General features: G+C 44.0%; 1 non-coding gene across 1 annotated transcript; it reads right to left on the bottom strand.

Annotated features, from left to right (window-relative positions):
- Nucleotides 1-1,201: 1,201 nt before the first annotated feature.
- On the bottom strand, nt 1,202-1,274 carry trnav-aac. The gene has a single exon. It is a non-coding gene; the product is annotated as a tRNA-Val (tRNA).
- Nucleotides 1,275-8,252: the final 6,978 nt, after the last annotated feature.

Raw genomic sequence — 8,252 nt, 5'->3', positions numbered from 1 at the left:
CAATGTGTCTGTTTTGCAGAATAAGAGTCCCAAAGAATGTTCTCCACCATAAAACCGGAGGTAGCATGACAATCCGAGAACAACAGATCACATTGTGAGGATGCTCTGACCTCGGAGCCAGTTCGAAATGCCACTTTCCTTGCCTTTTGCCTTAACCGTGCAATTTGCTGCAGAGATGTTCACTCCTGGACATGAGCCAGATAGATACCAACTGAGTTGGAAACCTGTGTGGGAATCGACGAGAAGCGACTCAATAATTTTTGCTAAATTCCATGCTGCTTATTAGAAATGCAGTTTCTGTTCACGTCAATCTAAAAGGCAGTTTCTGAACATAGTAACAGAACATAGTAATAGTCACCCCACCCCCTTCTCCGGAAGAGGTGCTAACTGCCCTTGAGTGCTTTTTGTTCTCGATGTGAAGAGCTCTCACGCCTGAGTCACCTTCACGTCTCTGGTTGCTGAGTGAATCACAAAGAAGGAGTTTCTCCAGAGCTGCAACTGCCTCACTTCCCCACTCGCCCTCCCCGTGTACATTTTCCTGCTCGTCAGTGATTTAAAGAAAACCAAATGGATGCGATGTCATTCTGTAGCCTCTCTGTCGATTCCTCCGTTTCAGTTTCAACATGGCTTCGATCTCGGGGCGCACCTTAACACTAGCGACGCTATGAATGCACAGGTCGTGAGGTTCCTCTGAGAGTGTAATTTCTTTCATTGCTGTTGCTGATTGAATGAGCCACTAACGTGCGAACTGCTCCAAGACATGATTCAGGACCTCTGGTGACAACTCTCGCTCGTTGAATAACGACAGACAGCTTCCAAAAGAGGCCTTTCAGAGACGACTTTGGGGTACATTTGACAGACAGACAAGTTCAGGAATCCGTTGTGCGCTGTGACACTAGCACATCAGCTTCTTCCCTGTCTTTGAACCGGGCCGCCTGTGCAAGGAAGGCAAATGCGGTACTGCTTTTCGTGGACGGATCAGAAGGCGGTAACTACACTCTCAAACAGAATGGCATATGATCAGAACCAGGTTGGAGAAAAACTTTACAGTTCTTTTCACTGTAATTAAATGGAATTGCATTACATTTTACTACGAGAGCAGATTTGTTCAAGCAAATTCGAAGGCAGGTTTGCAGATGGGAAAGTAAGCAAGGAAGCTCCGTTATGGTCCATGTAAAAGGCTGCAGTTGAAGAACAAAGCAGTTTCTGCCCAGTTTCGAACTGGGGATCTTTCGCGTGTTAGGCGAACGTGATGACCGCTACACTCCAGAAACAAGCCTCAACCGGCCGCGCTGCGGCTCAATGGAATCCAGCACTGAAAGTTGAAGCCATTCTACATTTCACCTTTCGGTTTCCAATAGCTCGTTGCTGTCCAGCGTAATTGACATCTTGAAAACGTAAAAAAAAAGACACGTGAAATTGTTGCCAAAATATAGACAAGGATGTCGTAAATGTTTGGACTGTAGGGCGAGGTGGAATAGGCTGGGACGACTTTCCCTGCAGCGTAACAGCTGCGACACGATCTTAAGGAAGGGTTGTAGTATGAGTATTTACGTATTTTACCCAAGTTGCGGTGAGTTGAAAACTCGAGAGCATAGGTTTGAGGTGAGTGGGCTGAAATTGACAAAGGACCTGAGGCAAAATTTCCCACACTGAAGGTTGTGCGTGTATGGAATGAGTTACAGAGGAAGTGGAGGAGGCTATTACACTCAGAAAATTGCAAAGGTAATTGGAAGATTTCTGGATAGGATGGGTTTAGAGGGATTGGGGCCAAATGCTGGGGAACGGGACTTGTTTAATTTTGGCTATGTGGTGAGCATGTACGAGATACACCGAAGTATCTGTTTCCACGCGGTGTACCCCAATAAGGTGTGTTGTTTACACCGGCTTTAAAGGATTACTTTTTAGCGGAGCTTGCCGTCGCAGTCTGTGGCACAATCATTTAGTCTGTTCGACTGCTCACGGGAAAGTTAGTATTGTGAAACACTGCAATAACGAACGACTTCTTTACTTTTGTTCCGACTGACCATACTCCGTGAAATTTTCCCAGCTCCTCAGTTGAGGATTTTTGCTGCTGGAAGTTACCTCAGAAATCCTGTTAATTCGTAATGTGTTGAGCGAATCGCAAAACAGAAAGCGTTTAACACGGAACACAAACAAATCTGGCAAACCAAATGCATTTTCAGACACAGCGAGCATGAATGCTAAATGTGAGACAGTCCGGGGGCATGAGCCATAAAGTAATCTGACAACTAACAACAGGGCAATTCCAAACTACTCTTTCAAACATACTGGAGCCTGAGTGCACCACCACTTCCCAGACAATGTTGAAAAGAGAGAAAGAAAGAACATAATAAGAATGGGCCATAAAAAGTGAATTTCACCAATCACAGTCTCGATTAGATTATCTTTCTCTTCCGATGTCTCCAGGACGGAGATGAAGGAAATGGGAGAAATTCAATAACATATCACATCGAAATTCATTGGAACGATTTTTTCATTGGCCAGAAAACCAAATAACGACGAGTCGATTCACCGTAGGACTTTGTTTCACAACAGCGATGAAATAACAGTCTCCATTCGGTTCCAGTACAAGCTCAACTTGCCTGGAACAGAAAGCATCAGTAGAGCTGCTTGCTGTTTTCCGTGCGGGAGGCGAGCACTACCATGACAGCACAGACACTTTGAGACAATCTGTACTCTCCCACACCACAGTTAACTCTCCAGGCATCGTACCCAATTTGTTAAAACCTCAACTTGCCAGGAACGTAAAGCAGCTTGAGCCCGCGATTTACCATGTGGGCGGCGAACACGATCATGACAGGATGAACACTGACCCCCGTCTCCATAAAGCAAACTCCCAGTCCTGCTCTTTATTTGAACACGCCACAGCCACAGAAATTGCTGTGGGGGTACTCGAGCCTCAGCTACTTTAGTAATTGAGTTCTGAAGCCAGAGCCTCCGGCTCCTTGACTACCCTTCATAGGGCTGATTCGGTTCAACTAGTGAAATTTCCTGTGTCTGATCCGCAGGACACCCTGCAGGATTTTCAGACAGCGCCATCCTCCCTGTGACATGTACGTGCTGGATAACCTTCTATTGTGTCATGTGTCCCGGCTTTGCCAATATCACCGTTGTTCAACTCCCTACATCCTGTTGGTCGAACTGTGATTCCAGTCAGAATCACAAATGTGTAACAAAACACCTTAGCTGTGCTTCTCATTTCGTATCATTCTCTTGCTTTCTCCCTGTAACTCTACATGTTTTTACTTTCAACATGAACATTGGATTAGTTTTTCAAAAACTCGATTGAAACTGCGTCTTTGTCAATGTCAGACCCTAACCATTCCCGATGCGAAAACATTTCTTCTCATGTACATTTTTCTTCGTTTACTAATGTCTTTAAAACTCTGCCGAATCGTTCTCGATCCTTTCAGGCGTAGGGAGCATTCCCCCTTCCTTAATCCCTCTGTCTAACCCACTCATGTCTTGGAGAGGTTTAACAAGGCCAGCGTTTGGCCTTCTGCTCGCCAAGGAGACCTGTCCCAACTTTCCAAATGACCTTTATTGTTGACATTCCTCATATACCGCACCATTCTCATCAACCTGTTCAGCGCTGTTTTCAATAATTTCACGTCTCCACTTCCTAAAGTTTCACACCCAGAACTGTGCGAATATCCAGATGGTGGATTTACTCAGAGTGGGATTCTGTGGGTGAACATCCTCTCACACTTGTTTGTCTTTCACCACATGTGGTACTGTGCCATGCCCACTACAATGACACTTCTGACCCCAAAACTCAAAGGTATTTCAAAGGGTGCAACTTAATGATTTACATCTTTTTATCAAACAGTTGGATAGGACGACCAAGCAAAAGTGAAACCAAACAACCAAGGCTCGATGGCGACGTGAAGTAAGACATTCTCCCATGCCAGTATTAACACAAGTTGCAAAGCGAAGATCATGCCCTAGACACTCTTACATTGCCAACACCAAACCAGCTGAGATTCGGTCAGGTCCAACTACATCCCAATTTGTTCTCAGATTTCTAAGCATCAAAGTGTTTTCAGAATATCGCCTTGTCATTTTGTCTCCTTGTTCACAGAACAGTACTGTTTATCCCGTCTGCTTGGACTAAGTTGTCTCCATCGGCAGAGTATTCAGCTATTTCTCTCCACCGGAAAGCAGTGTGACGAGAGGCAAATGTGGTTACACTCTAAAGCTCGCTCTCATTGGCATGGACAGTTCCATCAAGTGCTGGGAATGAGCAAGTTTGATTGGGAGCTTCCTGCAAATATCATTTATCTGAGCCAATGATAAAGATGTTGAGCGGGTGGGTAAGACACAAATGTACTCCGGACTCTCTACCCTCAGATAAAGTCATGTGAGCGCATCTTTGTGCAGCCTGTTTGCTGTTCAAAATCCATCTTCACACAGCAATCCTGCAGAAAGGCTTTTGTAACAGTAACATCGGCTTCTTTGCTGCAATTGGGCAGCAGTGAACATCTGAGCCCCAACTTTCCAGATAAAGACAATCCGAGTGGAAGTCTCACTCACTCAGAGCCATCCCCACGTCCCTGAGCTGCGGTCCTGCAGACAGTTTAACGCAGAAGATAGGGTTAACAATGAGACTTTGTTTCACCATCAACCACTCTGTCCCAGAGACAGGAAGAGGGACAGCATCAATGTGTGGCGTCACTCACGCGCTGACAGAAGCTGTTCAGCCCATCGAGTCCAAAGTGACTCTCTGACGCTTGTGTTTCCCTGTGGTTATTCATAGTTGGTAATGTATGTCTTAATAATGTGGAGCTGTCCCTGTATCGCAATTCTGTCTCCACCAAATTGATCAAATTGTAATTCACAGCTTTTCAATTCACAGGGAATACACTGCTATGTGAAACGGCGTGGGGAATAACTGCAGGGCGTCATGCGCATACAGCACTCTACAACTGATGTGTCTCACTTTCACCAGTTTATTCCATGCTCTTGCAAGAGATTTTGCGAATCAGATCAGAGCACATGCATAGAGAACAGGAAAAGATCTTCCAGAACTTCACAAGTGTGTTTCCTCGTTTGTGTAAATTTTCCGTGAGTATCAGTATGAAATATTCATTTCAGATACATTGAATGAAAGGAAGCGGAAAGTGAAACAACACGCAATGCGTAGAATGGAGATCTATTATAGAGAAACACTGGAGGGGGCAGTACACACACTGAAACATGGAATTGTCAACGAGTAGAGGATATTTTCAATCCATTAATTTCATGGTTATGAGTCCAATACGCTCCCGCTGGGCCGCTCTGTTAGCGCTGACCATAGCAGTTTCACACAGTCTTCAACTTTTCGTCTGGCGTGTTGCATGTACCTCAGAGGATGGATTCAAAAGTTCTTCACTATTATTGTGTGACACACTGTGGCGCAGATGTATTTTGGTTGTGTCAATATAACCTGTGACTAACTTGCCACATTCTGTTGCTTTAACTGTGATTTCACTCAGAATCACAAGATATGTCACAGTTCAAAGTGAGGCCATGCAGCCCCCAAACAATAAGGAAATGTCTATGGCGGTCGATTGATTGACTTTATTTGATTGATTGATTGTCACATGAACCTCAGTACAGTGAAAACTTTTGTTTGCGATTGGTAAAGGAAGATCATCCTAATCAAGGACATGTAGATCACAGCATAAGTAAAACAGAATTTTGGACAGATTAAGGCTTTCAGGCTACTCCGCACAAGACGTGCACTCGGCAAAATCCACATTAACAGGATCAGCATCATTTGAAGTTAGGGAATCCATTTCTCAGTCTTGTAACGACCTCCAAGAAGTTGCTGACGTGTGTTTAAAGCTTTGGTACCTTGTTCTGAACTCGATCTCATCAAAATCATACATTCTGAGTCAAAAAAAAACCAAATGCAAAACTCCAGTGCTCAAGTGTGAATTCTCACACCTACATCACCATCGGAGGCGATATCACACCCAAGACAAACAAGCCAGAACCGCAACAGAAGCATGATCCATAAATCAGGTGAGTTTCCTTGTTTAAAAAATAGGGTTCGGAGGGAAGGCCGCACTGAGTTTTAATAACAGCTCCTTGCCATTCTGACTTCCGGTTCCCCGGAGGCTGTGCGAGCCACTTCTTTTGCGAGCGGGCTCCCATCATTGGCAGCTGGACGAACTCAGCTTCAATTGGCAATTAGTGTTATGGGAGAGAAACATGAACGCGCTTTTCAGCCCACTATCAAACACGGGGTTGTGGAGCGCGGGAGGGGGTTAGAGGTAGTGGGACTTATGGAAATTCTGGAAAGCAGTACAAAAGAGAGATCACGCATGCACAGGACTTAATATTCTTTTAGGGAACCTTGTGTAAATAATGCCATTTGAGACAGATAGAAGTGCGAAGAACTGCAGGGAAAGAGAGAATCTCTCCCAGTCATCTGTGTCTGTGTCCTTCTCGAAGTCACAGCGAGGGCTCTGCTGTCTGAATCAGCATGGGATGTTTCTGCAGCGAGTCCTGTAGCTCAGGCACGTTGCACCTGACGTGTATAAGCTTTATCAGCTCAGAGAACAGATTTCACAGCTCACATCATCCCAGAGTGACAGGGAACGAAGAAAGCGATTCAGACCAACATCTGAATACGTCCTGGGGAGAAAACGGATGTAGGAGAGCAAACAGTCTCGACCAGTGCATGTTCCCAGCATTTACAATCTTGGTCTGTGGGACAACAAAAGCAGGAACCAGGAACTGTTTATCTTACTTCCTAAAACAGGCGTGAAAATTTGAAGAGCATAAATACGTCAACCTGCTGTTTGTGAAATGATGAACAGCAGAGTACAGTGCACAGAGTATGGTCAGCCCTCTGGGTTATGGGCTCAGCACGCTCCAACTGTGACCCCCTGCTCACAGGATTTGAACACAAACAAAGAAATGACTCAGTGACAAAATCTGTTGAAACAGATTCTGTGAGGAATTGAAAGCGATGGAATGAAAAGCCCCATGAGAGCGGAATGTAACATTAACTGTGTTGGGATCGTTTTCCAGACTCGAGGAGAGTGTGCAGTGCTGTTTCCATGGGTCAATATCAGGATAGATAGATTGAATCAGCATCGAATGTTATTCCCTGTCGCTTAGACACACTGCACCTTTTGTACAATGGTGCAAATGCACAGACGTTTTGTGTAGGGACAATTTCAAAATCGTTACTGAGGCAAAATGCACAAATGAGCAAAACAACAAAGCAACCACAGAATCTGGTGTTACGTGAGGGCGCTAACCCCCTCTGCTAATGTAAACCAGCAAAACAGAAAGGATTCAACCCGTGCTGTATTCTGTTAAAATTCCAGAGGCAAAGAACCAACCCAAAACTCACTACTTAAAGTTAAAAATAACAACTTTATTGCTTTTTATTGACAAAGAATAATCAACCTACAACTCCTTTCTCTAAACCTTCTGCTCTACAATACCTTCCCTCACTCTGGTCCCAATAACTTTTACAAAAAAGTTCAAATTTAAAAACCAGATCGTTGTCGAATGTTCTCTTTGTATCTTCCTCTGGAGATGTTTTCTCCAAGTCGGTGTTGATGCTTTTTTACTGTGCAATCTTTTTCTCCAGATAGGCACCTCTTAGAGATTTTACTGATATCCTACATCTGTTGGTCTTTTAACTGCCCTCTTTGCTGTTCTGTGTCGCTCTGGGTAACTGTTCCAAATGTCCGATATTTGTCCCACAAAACGTCGGACCGTTTCATTCGTTTTAACATTGTAAAAATACACAATTCAAACTTGATTAGGACATAATTTAAACAGATTGGCCGAAGTCAAATTTGATTTTTGTAGTCATGTAACACAGTTCTTAGTTGTTTTCATCAAATGTGATGTTGTTGCCTTGTTCTGGACTCCTTGTGCTAGCCAGACATTTCAGCACCATTAAAAGTACGTTACACCCACAACTTCATAACAACGGCATTTGCCAAGACAGTTTATTTCTCTCAAAATCGCTCTCTATCAATCTCATGTGCCTGAGATTTGAACAATCTCTGGTCAATGTTAATCAAAACTGCCCTATTCTCATAGCCTCAGATTTAACATGCCCCTTACTTATGTCTAACAATATTAATTTATTTCGCACTGTGTTAGTTCAGCACACGTTGAGAAGAAATAAAAATGAGAACAACAGTCACCTATGTGACTGCGATTTGACCCAATGTTGCTGCAGCCAACAGATTCAGCTTTAATTGAAATAGCCTTCA

The sequence above is a fragment of the Chiloscyllium plagiosum genome, unplaced genomic scaffold (genome assembly GCF_004010195.1).
Source record: "Chiloscyllium plagiosum isolate BGI_BamShark_2017 unplaced genomic scaffold, ASM401019v2 scaf_14508, whole genome shotgun sequence".
In the NCBI taxonomy this organism is placed as follows: domain Eukaryota; kingdom Metazoa; phylum Chordata; class Chondrichthyes; order Orectolobiformes; family Hemiscylliidae; genus Chiloscyllium; species Chiloscyllium plagiosum.
The sequence above is the reverse complement of the archived record's forward strand: the minus strand, read 5'-3'. Positions and strand labels throughout refer to the sequence as shown.